This window comes from Artemia franciscana, unplaced genomic scaffold (assembly GCF_032884065.1).
Source record: "Artemia franciscana unplaced genomic scaffold, ASM3288406v1 Scaffold_1792, whole genome shotgun sequence".
In the NCBI taxonomy this organism is placed as follows: Eukaryota; Metazoa; Arthropoda; class Branchiopoda; order Anostraca; family Artemiidae; genus Artemia; species Artemia franciscana.
In genome coordinates, this window is record NW_027062958.1 from 41687 (window position 1) to 59420 (window position 17734).

General features: G+C 33.5%; 1 long non-coding RNA gene across 1 annotated transcript; it reads right to left on the minus strand.

Moving 5' to 3' along the window:
• Positions 1 to 218: 218 nt before the first annotated feature.
• LOC136042694 (uncharacterized) lies at positions 219 to 15380 on the minus strand. Its single transcript, XR_010621393.1, has 3 exons — positions 15365 to 15380; positions 3640 to 3855; positions 219 to 416 (listed from the first exon to the last, which is right to left on the minus strand). It is a non-coding gene; the product is annotated as an uncharacterized LOC136042694 (long non-coding RNA).
• Positions 15381 to 17734: the final 2354 nt, after the last annotated feature.

A 17734-nucleotide genomic window follows, 5' to 3' on the forward strand; every position in this document is an offset into this window, starting at 1 on the left:
CGTCATCGTCAATGGTGATTCGGATCCGAGAAGTTGCAGGAAAGGAGAAGAGTTGCAGGAAAATTTTCTCCAGGGTTATCCCATGGTTCCCCGGAATAGATTGCGAGTCCATTGCCCGTCTCTCCTTCTTTGTCCAGCCTTGGCACTGGCTGCTGCAATACAGGCATTTGCACCACAAACAGGCAGAGTTCAACCACTTGTTTATTCGGAGGTCACATGTATTTTAGTTTATTAGTTAAAAACATTAGCAAAAGGTAATAAATTTTATGCTTAGAGAATAGATGTTTTGCGAACCAGCAGAATCAGGTCTTGTCTCTTAAATCTTCTTGGTTCGTATGTAATCTGATCCAGAAGAGCATTTTGAGTGACTTATGAACCTTTCAAATCCTTCAAAGGGCTTAATATCAGACTGAAGTCTAAAAGAGAGAAAACTATACGTAACAGTTCGAATAGGGATAAATACTTTTATTAGACAGTGAAAAATTCTGTTTTGAAAAATTTTATTAGACTAAAATTCTGCTGATGTATTTCTCTTTAGTATTTCTGCTGATGACGATCACTGTACATGTGATCACAAATATCTAGTATATTTTTTTATTGTTTTGTTCATTGTCTTATCAAAGGATTTATCGACATTCGAACAATTATTTATCGTCATAAAAAGGCAGTGTGGTCTTCAAAATTACCTATGCCGTAGAAGTAATAATAATTTATAATTATGCAGGATGTTCACCCACCTGTAGTAGTGCATTGAACTTCACACGAGGTATTACATTTCACACCAAAAATTTAATTTATAGAGAAATTTTCGACCTTCATTCATGTTTTGGTTAATGTAAAATTTTCCAAAGGACTCGTGGTCGTTTGGAAAATATAAAATAGGACAGACACAAAAAATTCAATTATTTTTGAAAAAAAGCAAACTGTTCAAAACGTACAAGGCAACTGTTAGGCATAAAATGACCCAAGCCAATTTTAACCGAAACTTTTAAATAGGAAATTTTTACAATATATAAATATATGAATCTTCTGCTTTTACTGATCCAAATACACAAAATCCTACAATTTTATAGTTTCGAGTTTGTCCAAAGGTAATAGACTAAATACATTTTTGTTTTTATTCAGAAAAAAGAGAAAGGACATCCCTCAAAAAGGTGAGATCTTCAGGAAGATTACACAGGCAATTCGACATGATTGAGGGACACGAAATAGAGGTTTCACGCTCCTGCCTCAAGATATGTGATATTGTGTAGGGTCACAGATGCGTCTTTCTTTATCAGGGTCTTGAAACAGACTAAAACTGAAAGTTCTTGTGGTGAAATCACGAGATAGCAAAAAAAATGCACCACATCATGCGAGTTTCTCTGTTTCTCGTAAAAAAAACCAGAGGGACAGAAAAAAGTAAATTTAAATTAAAGAACAGAAACGGTTAACTCAGAAAACAGAGGTTTTGTTCTATAGCTAAATTTTTTTGTTGTTGTATAGCTCTTTTTTCTCGAGAAACCAAAAAAATAAACTGTTTAGTTGAGCTTTTTAAGTGCATATATTTTGTTCTAACCACAAAATCTGTAGTAGATTGAACACTAATTCTCAGGGAAGGTCTTGTGACTTTCTGATTGATTTTTTTTTTTTTGCAATGAAGCACCAAATCTAATTGTAGTTGTGCTTTTGTTTCTGGAACCTGTCATTCACTTTTTACTCAAGCAAAAGAAAAAGAAATTTTGTCCAATTGCTTTTTTTTTCTTTGTTTGATAATGGAGTAACGAAAATGGTCAATTTAGAGGCCAAAAGCTAGTCCACAACTACTAGTCTATTGCTTGAATATTTGTCACCATCTAGCCCATTGATCTTTTCTGAAACGAAGGAATAAACCAATAGGCCATACAAAGCTCCGCATTTTTCGGATTTATTGTCTACACATAGATATTTAGGGACTGAAATAATTCAACATTAGGCTAGGGAAGAGTGGAGGTTAGGCTATTTTGTCTGTCATAATTACATTATGATTAATGCGTGCTTGGCTACAACTTGCTCCTTCATTTTAAACGTAGCACCAGCCATAACTACTCAATCGTCTGGTTAACCATATAAGGTTAGGACGCTGTTCTGACGCTGTTCTGTCGATTGAATCAAACGCTTGTTCATAAGACTCTGGAGTAAAGGGTATGGGTATATAAACAGGTTTATAAAAGCATCAGCTCAATTTTATTAAGAAGTAAATATCTTAATGTGAACAGTGTTCCCTTAGGATGTCACAAGGACGCGCAGAGCATATGTGGTGCTTTAATTATCAATTAGAAGTGCATGAATCACCATACCCATTTATTATTCCCACATCCATTTGCTATACCTTTTTATATACCTCATACCATACCATGCTATACCCATTTTATATACTTATTACCATTTATTCTAGAGTTGTATGTACAAGCGTATGATTCCATAGATAGAAAAGCGTCAGTGTGCACCCTAGCCTTATATAGTTAACCAGATGATTACGTAGATATGACTGGTGCTATGTTTAAAATTATTACTAATTCGGCTAAGGTAGGTAACTAAATTGGTTGTAGATACGTCGTGACTATGAATAAAAGTGAGCAATGATTTATCTTTACTTAAACAGACCGTTCTTATAGATCAGCTGTGATAATTAAAAGAACAACATATGCCATTTTGGTCGAAATTAAATTAGAGATGCACCAGTTTTGATAGAAGAGGATTATCTTATGGAGTTGTTGTGACATTTGTCTTCCTTGTTGTCACGGAAAAAGGAGCCATACACCAAAAATAGATTATTTTTTAGTTCGATCAGAACATTTTCGGCAGAAAAGGATTATCTTACCTATAGGAAAAAGGAGACATACGCCATAAAATGGAATAATTTTGAATTCAATTGGAATATTTTGAAATTAATTTACACAACTGAAAAGAGGATTAAAAAGTTGACTTATACATTGGTCTCATTCTTCAGATGGACCGCAGCCAAGAAACTTTTTTGTATTTTTCGGTTCTTCTGAAAAGTTACGAAAACGGCTTTTAATGTCGGACTTTTAATTATCACAGTCAAGATCTTTCTCTAAGGATCCAGACAAAGGCTATGATAGAAACAAGATTGATAGACTTATCTACAAAATAGGTAATGTAGATTATTTGAGTATCCTAGGAAGACATATTGCAGAAGTAAATTAATTTCTAGAAATACTGAGATTCCATGGTTTAAATGTCAGTGTTAAGAGGAGTAAGTTCCATAAATTAGAATTAAGAATGAATATTAGAAATCATAGAAATGTACCAGGATTATTAGTAAGAAAAGTGAACGACATGAAGGTTTAAATTTCCAAGGAGTGAATATCACAGCTGGAAAACATACCTAGTGTAATTAAACTTAATACGTATTAAAATCTAGGGAACAAAGCCTATATCTACATTTTCTTTATTTGTTTCTATTAAAAAATTTTCTCAATTTTCTCAATTTTGCCTTGTGTGAGGTCTGGTTTCTTGAATTGCTTGTTGTGCCTCCTGATGAAAAAAAAAAATTTTGTTTCTAAAATGACTTTAATCATTCAAAACTGTGTATAAATGAAACGTCAATAAACAGGACAACCAGAACGAACGTGTGGTATAATTTTAGAAACTCACTCTTTCCCGATTTTCTGATTTCCTTATAAACCTTCAGTCTGATTTCTTGATTATGAAGCATAGCTTGCTGATTAGGCATAAACTTGCTTCTCGGAAGATTCGCTAACGTACTAAGCTGGTTACTTTCTTGCTCATGGATAACGCTTAATGTTTTGCTGCTGAAGTTTTGACATTAAATGTTTCCTGAAGTGACTTGATTGGCAGATGGCTTCAAACCTGAAAGCATATTTTTATTTTCAGAAAATTCCACATTTGTGCACGAATTTTTTGGTTCATTTACAAAATACTTTGATTAATTCTTGCTTATCATTTTCTGTACTTACAAACTTATTCTAGTTCTTTCAAAAGGAGATACATTTTCTTTTTAACGGTTGTCTTTTTTTTGTTTGTCTTTCTTTTTTGGTTGTCTTTCTTTACCCCTTTCAAAATGGTAAGAGGAGGCTATTTCTATATGAGTCTCGTGGCTGATAGATTCCATGGAATGGCAAATGATACATAAATCATTTACTTCTGTATTTCTTGCTTTACTGACTGAATTTAATTTTCCTATTAGAATGAAGGCAGTTACAGTTGACAATGTGCATTGCCAATTATTTTCTACCTCAAAATTCATAATTGCGGTCACAAAGACGGACTGAACGATAAGGCGTCTTTTAAATGTAAACTACTTTTAAAATTTTTTAATTTTGCATAAACTACGCAATTCTGTTATCATTTAAAGTTTTTTTGGTAATATGACGCTTACGTAGGCATCCCGTCAGAAAACCTTTTAAATACTGATCCAAGAAACCTTCAAAAATCTTGGTAAAGAACCTTCAACAAGGTCGGCACAAAATTGGCTTAGAATAGCATCCCTCTATGGTATAAAAAGACGAAATTAACTTGGAGGATTCATTTCTCTTTGGCAAGGGTTTATTTCAGCAATTTCTAGCAAGAGATATAAACCTTCGTCAGCTTCTTCTCTAATAAGTAAAAAAAAAATAGAGAACAGTATTGAAAAATAAAATGAACAGAAATCACAATAAATAACCGCATCAAACTAAAAAATAACAAATTTTCGGCCGAATATTCAAGTTCTTTCAAAATTTAAATTACAATGTAATATTTTAGTTCCTAACCAAAAAGCTTTAAAACATTCCTAAGAAACATCATAAAACAATGTGAATTAAAAAATGAACAGAAACTGACTTTGAAAAAAGTTTTCAAATTTTTGTTTGAAGAAACTGTAGAGTTGCAGGTCTTTCCTAAGGAAAAATAAAAAATAGGAGAAGTATGGACAGACCCGCTAGTAAGGCCTTCTGTCCTGCACCCCTTCTTCCCAACAAAAAGCCAAGATCTTCCAAAATAATATTCTTCTCATGTTTACCATAAATGTGTATTTTGTTTGTTTGTTTTAACTAGCTTTTAACTACACTTTTTCTCACGTACAGTAGTCTAGAATGTCGTAGTTGTCAAGCTTTTAGTTTCGTCTTCACAGCTAAATATTTAAATTGGCTATTTTGACGTTTCCTTTTTTTTCAGTTTTCTGAAAATAAAAGTAAGCTAAAAAAATGAATAAGAAAAACTAATTAGGGGTATCTAGATAAGAGTTCAAATAGTACTACCTTTTGGCTAAAACTACCGATATCTACTGCATGTGACCCTGAGAAAAAGCTATAATTCTTTGAGTGAATGCGAGTACAAGTTAAGAAAATATAAGGATATTTTTCAACGCATGTTAAAGAATTCTATAAAAGAACTTAATATTGAAGTTCTAAGACCATTAATAGAACAACAATCCGAGGCCATATCTTTTATTTCATTTCCACAACAGAACCATCTATTATACATATGTAACATTGCGCTATCTGTAGTGAAACTAGAGTTGGTGCGTCAGTACCTTCACCAGGCGTCTATGGATCTAAAGTAGGGCAGAAACTAGGTAATTTTGGTACCCAAGAAATATAAAGGTGTCTAAAATAGGACTTGCTGACTGGTAATTTAGACGCTCTAAAAGTCAATAAAATTATGTAGATAGCATGATAATGCATCTGACGATCCCCTGCGGGATCACTACGTAAAAACCGTTTTGCTAGTAAAACTTGAATTAGTAGATTTCAAGTTAATAATATAGATTGACGAAAATAGCAAACAATTATTCGTTTATGTAATAGCTCCATCCTCTCTCCCCCTAAAAGCAAGAAATGTAACGTCAGAAGAATAAAACATGTATGCCTGCTACAAAGTATCCGTGGTTTGCCTAACCAAGAAATATTCAGGAAAAAACATTTCACCTCATGCTTAAGAAGGCTATTAAAAAAAAAAATTCGTAACTAATTTCCAATTTAGTGAGTTTCCTAGGGTACCATATTTAGATACTTATTACATATTAGTAATAAGATACATATTAGATACATATTAGATACATAGATACATATTAGATACTATTTAGATACTAGGGTATCCCGGCTTTAGATACTTCAAGGTTCTGGATTTAGTAAACTGCTGCCCAAATTTTAGATCCCAAAGAGCATTGGCTCGGGTACCAAATACCCAATTTTAGTGAGAATCCGCTATCCACTCCAAGAGAATAAGAAGAAGGTATATCCCGTGTAATGAAGCAAGATGTTAAAATAATCTTAGTTATTATTACAAAATATGATGTTCGTAAAAACAGTATGATGTTAAATAATAAGCAAGCTAAATGAATCAGATGTAGAGAAATGACACAATAAGGCTCCGACTATTGGTTAAAAATGGAACCATAGCCAAAATGAGAAACGATGATCGTAAACCGGGGTAAACTAGTGATATTGATCCGTTTTTTTTATTTAACTGCTGAGTTTACCCGTTAGTATCAGCTTAACCGTTTAATGATATAGTTTGGAAAATTTCTATTCTAGAAATTAGTGAAACTCCAAGTAAATCAAAAGCACTTAATGCTCTTAGATATAGTTATGTGAAAAGATACCACTTAAACTAAATACCGAATGTTTTTATCAGAGAACTTTTTATCTCAGATATTTTCTTTTTTGGACAACGCCTGCTCTTTAGGAAGTTTTACTTGATAATATAGAAGTTAAGGTAGAATATATACACATAGCAGCGTGCATGTTTTGGCTGCAACGTAGGACAGCATTCTTGAACATTTTGAAAATGACAAAGCAAGTGTTAGGGAATTGTTCACGCGCATGATCAAGGTATTTGATAGTCTCAACCTTCAGATAGCAGTAGAAGAAGCTAAAAATATGGGTTTTTGTCTATTTTTTGTACGCATACTCACCAGTTTCCTTTCCAATATATTAGAACGTCCAAATCTCTAGATATGAACCGTCATAATTTTCGGATGTTTCATGTAGCTCATAGCTGGGGACAATGACCAGGTTTATTTTCATTTCTTACTGTGGTTAGACATATTTAATAGCAATTGTTTAATATTTCAAGCTTGATGATGACTGATGATTCAGACCTTGGCACTGAGACTAAATCCTTCGACTGTAGAACAGACTGTAGCACATTTAGTACAGTTACTAACTGTTACTAGCAGTTACTAACTTCGACAGTAGTACTGTTACTGCAACACTTTAAGATGACATGATACCAGAGGCTTAGTCCTTGCTACCTTTCAATGTCTTGATTACTCTTTAAATACAAAATATGCAAATCTATTCATGTAGGATCCAACTTTACAAGAGTTAGTTAGTTTGTTGAATATCTAAAAACCAAACATTTGACGGTATTTTCTTTTTGTTATTGGTTTTGTAGTTTTCTAGCTTATTGATAAAAAAAATCATTAACTATAAGGAACAGAAAACAAAAGAATATTTATGAGTAGGAGTTTAAATGGCTTTGGACCATTTTTCATTGTCCAGTGGCATACACAGCAAAGTGACAAATTAATTAATAATAAAAAATAATAACAAAAAATGGTCCATAATTCCTATCAAATCAGTGATAAGCGATCCTCTTATCCTGCGTCCGCTCCAATCAGTTTTGTATAGTCTTTGATTCAATTCTTAGCTAAAATTAAAATTTTATTTGCTTATTGGTGACTGAATTATTCTTATTTATTGAACAAGTTTATGTGCGTTGAAGTTTCGAAAATGTCTGACAAAAAATGAAAATCACGAAAAAACAGATTTAATGTTTTAAATAAAGCACTTTTAGCTACTGGTTCATCTTATCTTTAGCATCACTAAATTTACTCGTTTAAACAAAGATATTTCGAAGGAGAATAATTTATTCTCTGTTGACCCCTAAAAAACTAGAAAAGGTAACTTGAATATAATGCAATAATAGAGTTTCTATCACCTACAGTTTTTCCATCCATTTTGTGTGTGTAAAATTTGGTTGTACAGAACAAAAAAAAATCTAATTTCTAATGATTACTTTAATGTTGAATATTAAGCACGAATATGTAGGAATAGTTTTTTGGACTCAATATTTTCCAGAAAGGATTTTGTCTGTAAGACGAACAATTCGACCAAAAACTTCCAAATAATGAATCAGTTCGTGGTAACGAACTGTAAGTAAGGAGTGACCCGGCTCAATCATAACCGATACTCTAAAAAACAGAATTATAATACTAATAGATGTATCAAAAGAATCGGATTTTTATGCTTATATTAAACGTATATGAAACATCAAGTTTAGTCCAACCCATCAAAACTTACGAGCCTAAGAAAATTTGACTATTTTTCGAAAAAAGGGAGAAATACCCCCTAAGAGTCATATAACCTTAATGAAAATCACACAATCAGACTCACCGTATCAGAGAACCATGCTGAAGAGGTTTTAAGCTCATTACTGGAAAAATATGGAATTTCATACTTTTTTTCCGGAAGAAAGATCACAGATACGCGTAGATGAAAATTGGAACTTGGAATGTTACGACGTTAAAAAATAACATATGTCGTATCGTATTAAAAGTGAGTCGTATCGACATTTTGACCAACGAATTCAGACGATTCAAACTGGACTTATTAGCAGTTTCAGAAACTCATATCACAGGAGTAGGAAGCATGACATTAGGCGATATAGAATTTGTTTACTCAGGCAGGAAGGATGGGGTACATGGACAAGAAGTAGGGTTCATGATGAATGAGGATACTGCTAAGTTAAGCAGGGTTGGGTTCTATCCCCTTTTATATGGTTCATTTAGATGAATTGTGTCTAAAGGAGCATAGGAAAGGCAATGGGAGATCACGGAATTAAATGGGGAGGAAATACTCTCCTGGACTTAGATTATGCTGATGATTTGAGAATCCTAAATTAAACAGTAAAGAAAATGAATGAGTTTTTAGAGGTTTTGCAAAATTATGTTGCTAGAATAGGTCTGAAAACAAATGTTAAGAAGGCTAAGTCAGTAAGACTAAGTCAATAATTGAAGATGAAAAGGTGACACTGGGTAACCAAAAGATTGATCACGTGGTCAGCTTCACTTACCTTGGTAGTATTATTAGTAAAGATGGTGGGAGCAGTAAAGATGTTAAAAAGCAGACCATGGCTGTCATTAGATATATTGTTTTCTGCAATAATAAACAAACATCTCCCACAATGTATTTTTACTGCTAATCAGCTAAACCTCTTATGGTCCACTGGAAAAGTTATTCATATTTGCTGTGTGTGAGGCATAAGCGTGGTGTAACAAGTTACTGTTGAGAAAACAAAGCAAAAACCTCTAACTTCTTTATTGCTTGTTACATGGTTCTAATAAGAACTGAAAGTTATTTGCGACACGAGGAGGGAGCGTATACCAGAAAAAAACTAAATCAATTACGTATTAATGACACGATATTATTCAACACACCATTTTGGTAACTGAGTCCAAGAAGAGAGTTTGACTGGGCCTTGCTAAAATTGAGTGGTGCCATTTGGGGGGGGGGCAGTTGATCACCAATAACTTGGAAAACGAAAGTTATTATATATCCCATGCCCCTAGACTCTCCGGTGTGGACCCCTCGTACCCCCCAACCCCTTCCCGAAATAAAAAAAAAATCTGGAGCTATGCCCCTGATAAAGTAAATAACTGATAACTGATAACTGAAAGTTATTTGCGACACGAGGAGGGAGCGTATACCAGAAAAAAACTAAATCAATTACGTATTAATGACACGATATTATTCAACACACCATTTTGGTAACTGAGTCCAAGAAGAGAGTTTGACTGGGCCTTGCTAAAATTGAGTGGTGCCATTTGGGGGGGGGGGGGGCAGTTGATCACCAATAACTTGGAAAACGAAAGTTATTATATATCCCATGCCCCTAGACTCTCCGGAGTGGACCCCTCGTACCCCCCAACCCCTTCCCGAAATAAAAAAAAATCTGGAGCTATGCCCCTGATAAAGTAGCTGGGTAAGACTTGATACTGCTTTTAAGTTTCTGCATTATTTGCTACTGTTTGTTACAACAGCTGTTTTGTAAAATATTTACCGCCAAACGCTCAATTTGACAAACATCACTTTTTAACTCGTTTCTTCAACTCACCGATTTTTACATTCCTTTCTTTGTTTGTTCATCAAATAAATTGCTTCAATTTGTGATCTGTTTTTGATCATTTCAGAATGCTCAATGCCAATCAAAATTTATCAGTAAATGATGATGTAAAATGCAACATCAAAATTCCGCACAAAATTTCCCTCTTATATACTCCTTTTTGTATGAATTAAATAACAAAAAACAGCTTTTTTTAACGGGAAGTAAGGAGCGACATTAAAACTTAAAACGAACAGAAATTACTTCGTATATGAAAGGGCTGCTTCCTCCGCTCTTTACGCTAAAGTTTGACTCTTTCTCTTAATTCTACTTTTTAAAAAAGTAAAAAACTTTTCTATACGTTTTTGAATTAATGCATGTTTTGATTTTGGCTCTCCACAAATGAATAATTAAAACTGAATTTGCATATTTAATTTTTTTTGGCTAACTGGGTTTCTCGTAGTTTTAATTGAGTGATTTTGAGAAAAAAAAGGAGTGGTAGAGGAGGCATAGTTGCCCTGTGGTTTTTTAGTTACTTAAAAAGACAACTAGAACTTTTAATTTTTTACAGATATTTGTTAGTAAAAGATATACGTAACTTACAAATTAGTTTACGTGACGAACTTCTTAATTCTCAAGTTTTTATTACGTATATGAAGGAATTCACCCCCTCGTCAGTACCTCGCTCTTTACACTAAAGCTTAAATCTTGTCCCAATTTCTTAAAAATGACCCCTGAATCACAAAAGCCGTAGAATAAATAGTTGAAATTACTAAAAAGGCTTTAGCTTAAAGAGCAACGTATTAGGAGGAGCCGAGCCGATCATACACGTAATAAGTTCTGTTCTTCTTAAGTTTTAATGCTTCTCCTTACTTTCAGTTGAAAAACTTTTTCATATTTATTTTTTCATTGTTTTTTTAATTATGCTAGAAAATCCTGCTCTCCCTTTATGAAACTTTTCTTCCCCCATAACAAATTCCTACAAGAAAAGTTCCCCCAACATATCCCCCTCTTCTTAACCCCCCCCCCCACCCCCCAACCTAAAAATCCCCCAAAAAATGTCTGTACTCTCCCAAATAAAAATCCTCCTGAAAACACCTGTACACTTCCCAATAACCATTACTATATGTAAGCACTGGTCAAAGTTTGTAATTTGTGGCTCCTCCCAAGGGAACTGTGGGGGATTAAGTCGTCCCCTAAAACATAGTTATAAAATTTTTTTACTACGTTGAATAAAACGGCTATCTCAGAATTTTGATCCGTTGACTTTGGGAAAATAATTAGCGTGGGAGGTGGCCTAGGTGCCCTCAAATGTTTTTGGTCACTTAAAAAGGGCACTAGTACTTTTCATATCTGTTAGAATAAGCCCTCTCGCAAGACTTTTGGACCACTGGGTCGATACGATCACCCCTGGGAAAAAAACAACAAAAAAATAAAACAAAAAATAAACACGCATCCGTGATCTGCCTTCTGGCAAAAAATACAAAACTAGTAGATAGGAGCTTGAAACTTCTACAATAGGGTTCTCTGATATGCTGAATGTGATGGTGTGATTTTCGTTAAGATTCTATGACTTTTAGGGGTTGTTTTCCCCTATTTTCTAAAATAAGGCAAATTTTCTCAGGCTCTTAACTTTTGACGGGTAAGATTAAACTTGATGAAACTTATATATTTAAAATCAGCATTAAAATTCGATTCTTTTGATGTAGCTAATGGTATCAAAATTCTAATTTTTTGAGTTCTGGTTACCATTTAGCCGGGTCGCTCCTTACTACAGTTCGTTACCACGAACTGTTTGATAAAATAATATAAATGGGTGATTGGGTGCAATAAAAGTGTAAAACTTGCACTATTAAACAAAACTCGTTAGCGGAGTGGTAAGCACACTTGCCGTAGTACATGGGTTTGAATAAGACAAATTTTAGTCTTAGAGAGGACTAAAAAGCCAAAAATAATAAATACATGATCTTTTTTACTTGTTTTCAAAATGATTTCAAAAGTAGCACATAATATTCTTTGTCGAAAATCGATGAACATAAGTGAAAATGAGGACTGCAAAATGAACTTGGCGTTAAACAACATGTTATTTTTAACTTCTTTTCCTCGACTCATCGACTCACCTAATTAACAAGTGGTGCAAAATGAACTGGGCTTTACATAACTTGTTCTTTTCAATTTATTTTCCTCAATTCATCGACTTATCTAATTTATGCATTTATAACTTGGATCAATTTGGTATCTATGTTATAAGAAACCCAATCAGTTTTACGCCCATCATTTTCACTTATATTATATTCTCTCTGCCAAACCCCAGCTTGAACACAAATATGTAGAAGAGCTTAGCAATTTTCGCATGCATTCCCTGACTCTGATTAAACAGTATCTCTACGTATGTGTCTGATACTATTAGACGCCTTAAGTGAAAGCTAACATATGGCGTAGATGAAACTCACACTCTATACATCAAAAATGGTGATCCTGTGCTTTTAGAATGTAACATGTTACTGCTGGAGGTGATTTTTACACAATATTTGGATCCGTCAACATTCGAAATGAGAGATTTTTCTCCTATTCTGAAAAAAAAACCGAAAAACCCCCAATAAATGCAAATGTTTCAAACCCATAACTATGTCAACCAGTTTATGCAAACTTTAATAACTACATTTCATAAGAATGCTTCAAGAAGAACGTTACACGCCTCCGTATCAGTTTGCCTTTAAACATGGCGATAGATACGCAGATACTCTTATGGTTGTTGCTAATGCCCTGTTTAATGCTTTTTTTTACAGGTAGTTCACTCGCCTTGGCGTGTCATGATGTTCGCCTCACCTTTAATTCCCTGATCCATATTCTCATGTTTTTAAGGGCTTCTATAAGAGGATTAAATCCGACTTTCATCAGATCTAAAAGTGATATGCATGCTAAGCAACGAGTACGACTTAAAATCCCCCTTAGGAAAGATAAATGGCAATGCCACTGAATAGAATTATACCAGTTAAGAAAGGAGCCACGCAAGGTATTATTACCTCACCTTATTAATTCAATAATTATGGCCTCGGAGCTCAAGACTAGTGTCAGCTGCCTTGCGTTCTTTCTGACCTCAATACCCCCTTATTCACATATGCCTATGACATTTTTCACCTCAGTCGAGCTTTGGACAAAAGAAAATTTCAGAAAATTTCTAAAATTTAAAAACAGAATTCTTGGAAATTAATAGACCCACCCCTTCTGACCAAAATCATTTATCTTACCATTCCTATTGGAAACATTGGAAACATCGTCATCTCCTCACAGAACATACAAAACGCCGCGTACCAGCTTCATATGCTTTCAATGTTTATGCTAAGCTTTGTTTCAATCACCGTTATTTGTCAATGCTGTAAAACACTGTTGCTCTCCCCAACATATCTTATATTGCCCCTTTTTGGAAGATTCTTACTTACGCTGATAAATTAAAAAACATTGCTCCGCGCTATGTACGAGAATAATACTGCTGCGGTTAAGGTAGGAAATGAGGTTAGCAACTGGTTTTGTATTAAATCAGGAGGTAAGCAGGGTTGTGTTCTATCCCCCTTTATATGGATCATTTTGATGGACTTCGTCTTAAGGAGCACAGGAAAGGCAATTGGAGACCATGGAATCAAATGGGGAGGAAGAACGCTCCTGGACTTAGATTATGCTGATGATTTAAGCATATTAGATGAAAGTGTGAGCAAAATGAATGAATTTTTAGAGGTTTTACGAGTTCAGGGTGCTAAAATAGGCTTGAAAATTAATGTTAAGAAGACTAAGTCACTAAGGTTAGGAATAAGTGAAGATGAGCAGGTGACCTTAGGTAACGAAAAGATTGATCAGGTTGGGAGCTTCAGTTACCTTGGTAGTATTATTAGTAAAGATGGTGGGAGCAGTGAAGATGTTAAAAGTAGAATAGCTAAAGCTCAGGGTGTTTTTTCACAGTTAAAAAAAGTTTGGAAGAATAGAAAGATAAGCCTACAAACCAAGATTAGAATATTGGAAACTACAGTGATGACAGTGGTCAAATATGGCTCTGAAGCATGGACACTCCGAAAAGCAGATGAAAATTTACTAGATGTTTTCCAGAGAAATTGCCTACGGATTGTTCTGGGTACCCGGCTGACTGACCGTATTTCAAACAGTAGGTTGTTCGAAAGTGTGGTTCAATCCCGCTTTCTGGGGCTATAATGAAAGAAAGGTTGAGATGGCTAGGCCACGTTCTACGGATGAAGGATGACAGATTACCGAAGATTGTCCTTTTTGGCCAACCGTCTGGGGCTACACGGAAAGCAGGTCGTCCTTGTCTGGGTTGGGAGGATGTCATAAATAAGGATTTAAAGGAAATGGGAACTTCCTGGGAGGGTGTAAATAGGGAGGCTTTAAATAGATTAGGTGGAGGAGGAGCGTGCGTAGCTGTGTTGGCCTCAGGCGGCTTGATGTTGCAGTGAGTTATTAGTAGTAGTAGTAGTAGTAGTAGTTCTTCCGTTTCACAAACTACCTACTGAGATATCCAATTTTGACATGCAGTTCAAAGTGCATCAATAGTCTTTATATAACAGTTCCTACTATAGCTGTTGGTATACTTAGAGAAAAACGCAACCAAAAGGTTTCAAAAACATACTTGGAACCAAATCCCTCTACACTAGTTATATTACGAAAAGAGAAACCACCAATGCAACAGCACAAACACATTGAAAAAAAAAGATAGAAGGAGAAAAGGAAGACTGTTTTCCTAAATTAGTGATTAATATAGACCAGCACTTGAAAGAGAGCTTAACCCTTCTCATCCATACAATCACCAAGGTCAAACAGCATAGCCATACACAATCAACCACAAGAATAATCCATGGACAGGCAGTCATGTCGTCAATAACTATAAGTCGTCATTTACCAAACGATAAAACAATAAAGACAAATAATTCAGAGGCAAAAACCCAACACAAGGGCTCATCAGGAGAATACACTTGCCATTAGGGTTTTGGCACTTTAAATTCTCTACCCAGTCAAGTGTTGTGCCTACCACAGAATATCCATGGCATCCCCGTGTCTGGTATCACCCCCAAAATACATGCCTATGAAAAAATAAAAACCAAAAAATGTAGAACAACCAAGTAACACCAAATCAAGCTTATCCTGTTAATATATTCCTCTTTTTAGCATCAATAGGTAAACTAATGTGATAAATTATACCAGATCACAAATATGAACTCTTTGCAAAAACCTGAATGAACTAAACAATTATAGAATTCATCATTACCATGTGGTTATTTCTCAAAAAAATGCGCTATTAGAAACACAATTAAAAATAGATGGCGCTACATCATCAATATTTCGCGAACCTCCGAAGTTAGCCAAAAATTTCCTTAAATATTTCCAGATAATTCTTTTGGTATTTATTTAAAAGTTCATTATAATGAAAACTTAATTTTTTAAAATGCCAAATCAATTTATTTGCAGAAAAACCTCTTAATATCAATTTTTGGCTTAAGATTTTACATCTATTTTTAAAATCAATATAATTACTACAAATCCTTGCATAACAAAGTAACTGTTAGAAAAACGCCGAATACGTGATATTTTAGTGTATATTACTTTCAGGGAATGGATACTAATCACTTCAAAATCAAAATCATCCGTTTATTATACATTTTAAAACTTAATTTATTATATTCAGAAATATTAATATTTAAATCTAAGAAATGATCTTCAAGACCAGCACCATGGCTAGGTTCAAGAGTAAGCTCTGATGGATATATATTTCTAGAAATATCAGTGAAATCCTTGCAATTTAAGACCAAAATATCATATAAATATCTTTTATTATTTGACAAAACATGTTTTATATTATTTGGATTATTCTTATCCATCATATATTTATATTCTAGTTGACTTAAAAACAAGTCAGCTATAAATAGGTGGCTTCCCCCTCCCCCCCAAGGGAATTCCCAAGACTTGCTTGTACAAATCACCACCAAATCTTATATAAGTATTGTATAAAACAAATTCTAGTAACTCAAAAATCATTTCCAAGCTGTAACATCTCAAGTTAACTATAGTCTTAAAGCAATTTGTCCATATAGCTTTTTTATTATAAGTGTCTATTTTTAACAATCTTTTAATAGATAAGAGGAAAGATTTCTTGATAACCGTTTTTAAATTGTCTAACACTACATTAAGTGATAAATTAGTATACATTGTCGCAAAATCGAAAGACTCAATTCTTTTAGCTAAAACCATTGTTAAAGAATCTATCACCTGCAGTGAATTATTAACACTCCAATATGGATTAAAATTAAAAAATATTTTAATACCAGAACAATAGGTTTTAAGTTTATTTATAATTTCCTTTAAAATTAAAGAGAGGTCAGCAGCAGCAATGCGGGTTGGACATTTAGCTGCTCCAGCTATAAACTGTGGTTTAGGGGGATTCTTATAAAATTTTACAGTCCAATATAGGAAAGGGAACATTTTATCATTGTCATTTATTTTAATATTAAAATTATTTAAAGTATTTCTTCAGTCTTTTCAATTAAATTCTCATCCTCTATATTTACCTTGTCGTAAACATTAGTTGTGCATAACTCCCTTTTTAATATATCACAATACAGCTTCTGACAAATTATGGCAAAATTATTATTAGCTTTATCCACCGGCACAATTACAAATTCATTCGGTAGATTAGCATTTGCTTGTATTATCTTAGCATTATAAAATAGTGATTTAGTGTTACTATTTTTTAATTTAGAATATATTTTATTTCGTATTTTACTAATAATTAAATTCTTCCAACTTTGAAAACTCTCTTTGTTTTTATTCTCTTTCTTACACCACTTATCAATAAATAAATCAAAATCATTTTCCAAGCCTTCAAGAACAGTCGATGGTTTCAGATGATGAGAAAGACGGAAATTAACCCCTTTATTCATTATAATTTGAAGATCATCTTGTTTTATTATTGAGAAGTCCCCAGTTATAACATGTTTGTAAGTGGGATCTACAAATGGGCCAAGTTGCTTACAATTACAAACTGGTTTCCAATTTATATCACTATCTAATCTTTTAAGTATTAATTATAATTTAAATCATTTGCCTAATAGTTTTTGAAAATTTATAAATTAAAACTGGACAATCATTATAATTCAAATTACTAGGAAGGGCCTGTTTCACATCCCGCTGATTAAAATTTCTGGTAAATTAATATCTTCAATCTCCTTACAAGTAAAATTAATAGGTAAATATAATCTGTTGTCTTTATTACCAATCTTATCAAATTTTTTATTTTTTGAAATAAATTTTGTTTTAGTTAGAATGCAAATTGTATTGCATATTACTTTAAAATTATATTCAAGAGCTGTATTATTCTTAACAATCCAGAAAAAGTTGATTAAATTCCTCTTTGATAATTATTTAGACATTTTATTACAGAAACCATACCCTAGATTCAAATAGCTGGCATTGATTTATAGAAGCGTATGTAAATCTAATTAATTTTTTCTATTATTTTTCCTATGTCCTCTCGATCGTTTTGTACGTTTAGTAGGACAAGTAAAAGAAGGATGGTCCATAAAACCATCTATACATTTAACAACAACATGAGACATGTCACCATATTTTGCTACACGATCAT